This window comes from Garra rufa, chromosome 17 (genome assembly GCF_049309525.1).
Source record: "Garra rufa chromosome 17, GarRuf1.0, whole genome shotgun sequence".
Taxonomy (NCBI): domain Eukaryota; kingdom Metazoa; phylum Chordata; class Actinopteri; order Cypriniformes; family Cyprinidae; genus Garra; species Garra rufa.
Genome location: NC_133377.1, coordinates 31,268,603 through 31,270,864, shown reverse-complemented (window position 1 = coordinate 31,270,864; position 2,262 = coordinate 31,268,603). Strand labels below are relative to the sequence as shown.

The 2,262-nt window shown below is 29.2% G+C and overlaps 1 protein-coding gene across 1 annotated transcript in view; it reads left to right on the top strand.

Annotated features, from left to right (window-relative positions):
- Positions 1-635: 635 nt before the first annotated feature.
- Positions 636-2,262, top strand: part of msmp2 (microseminoprotein, prostate associated 2) — a 3,119-nt gene continuing 1,492 nt past the window's right edge. The window contains exon 1 of the mRNA XM_073822531.1: positions 636-700. The gene's annotated coding sequence lies outside the window, so the exon portion shown is untranslated. The remainder of the gene's footprint in view (positions 701-2,262) is intronic.

Below are 2,262 nucleotides of genomic sequence, written 5' to 3'. Positions count from 1 at the left end.
TTTATTTAAATATTTTTAGAAATTAGGTTTATAAAAATACATCAATATGATAAAATATAATACAATATAATATAATATAAAAAGACTTGTTTGAGTACAAATATGCAATGTTTTTATGTTGCTAAAGCCAATTTATTTGAATATTTTTGGAAATTATGTTTGTAAAAACACATCAATATAATATAATATAAAGACTTATTTTAGTACAAATATGCAATGTTTTTAAATTGGTAATGCCAGTTTACTCAAACATTTTTGGCAATTATGTTTGTAAAAACACAATACAATGATATAATATAAAAATACTTATTAGTAAAAATGTGCAATATTTTTAAGTTGCTAATGTCAATTTATATTTTTTAACACAATATAATAGTTATAATATAATACAATATAATATAATATTAGAACATATTAGAATAGAATTGAATTGAAAACTTAGCCATTTAGGCAATTTAGGTTCACTCATCTTATCAGCAGTAAAACATTCTGTGTACACAGACAGAAAGAAAAGAGAGAAAGAATAGAGTGAAGATAAACATAAATGACAGAGTGGGGGAGAGGTGAAGACGAGAGGAGAGAGATGCAGGTATATAAAGCTGCTGTGTGACACAGCATCAGAAAGAACACATGAACACACTTCCAGACAGAGGACACAGGACGGAAACAGGAAAAGAGGGAAAGGGAAGAATCCTGAAAGGTAAGAAACTTATTTAACTTCGCTTTTTATATCATTACTTCAACAATGTGATGCTAAAAGATTTCAAAAGACATTAAGAACATAATATGTGAATTAACAATAATGATAAACTTTATTTGTATACCCTTTCAGAAAAAAATTGCAAAAATTGTACTTTTAAGGGTACAACAGATTGTCACTGGGGCAATACCCTCAAAAGGACATCTTTGTACCTTCTTTACCCCTATAAAGGGTTCATAATAGTACCATAAGAGTACATATTACTATGTTAAATAGGGGTTTAAAACTGTACCTTTAGGAGTACAACAGCTTGTCGCTGGAGCAGTACCCTTAAAAGGACATCTTTGTACCTTTTTTACCCCTATAGGGTACATATTAGTACCTTAGAATAGTAATATGTACCCTTTAGGTACTAATATGTACCTATTAGGGGTAAAAAAGGTACAAAGATGTCCTTTTAAGGGTACTGCTCCAGCGACAAGCTGTTGTACTCCTAAAGGTACAGTTTTAAACCCCTATTTTCTTTAGAGGTGAAGAAGTTACATCTTTGCACATTTTATAAATGAAACCCAATTTAATGACAATAAAATAGATTAAGGTTATTACCTTTCTTCTAAATAATATTACCTAATATCTATTGGTAATCAGTGTTTGGGGTAACGCATAATAATATTACCTTTTCCAAGTGACTAGTAAAGTAACGCATTACTTTTTAATTGACAAGAAAATATCTGAGTTACTTTTTCCCCCGTTTATTGATTAAAAGCTCTCCTGTCCCCATGTTGAGAGAAATTGTGAGCACGATGTCACTTCAGTTCTAGAATAAATGTGAACATGCATTAATTCATCTCACTCGCTAGAACAGATACAGTATTCCTCAAAATGAATAAAAACAGTGAAATTCAACGCAAACCTGCAATAATTAAATAGGTTAAATAACACAAATATCCTTCATGTATTTAATCCACTGTTCTCTATTATAGATCAGTGATTTAATCCCATTTTATTAACTGATGTCTTTGGTACTGAGAACTTTTTATATTAAAAACAAACAAGCAAAAGCAATGCAACACATTACTTTCCATTCAAAATAACTAAGTAACATAATTAGTTACTTTTTTAGGGAGTAACTTAATACTGCAAAGCCTTACTTTTAAAAACTAACTTTCCCCAACACTGTTGGTAATGTATTCAAAATACACAGCTATATGCTATATTTTGAACTAAATATTGCAAAAAAGACAAGTAAAAGACGAGAAATGATTGAAAGGAATGAAAATCATTTTTCTCTCACTTTGTTACATTTTGCCTTGCAAATGTCTTGTATAGACTGAATGCTAATTTTATCCACGATGTAATAGTAATAATGTTATCCAACATTCTGATAACATGAACAAAGAATTTTTTTGTTTTGCATTTTGCTCTATAATGAGGCATTTTGTAACGCATTTGCCTAAACATAACACTTTATTTTGAAATAACCAACACACACAATCCTATAAGTATTTGTTAAGCATGTGTTAATTGTAGTAATAAAAAGTAATAAAATCACTCCTAATAGT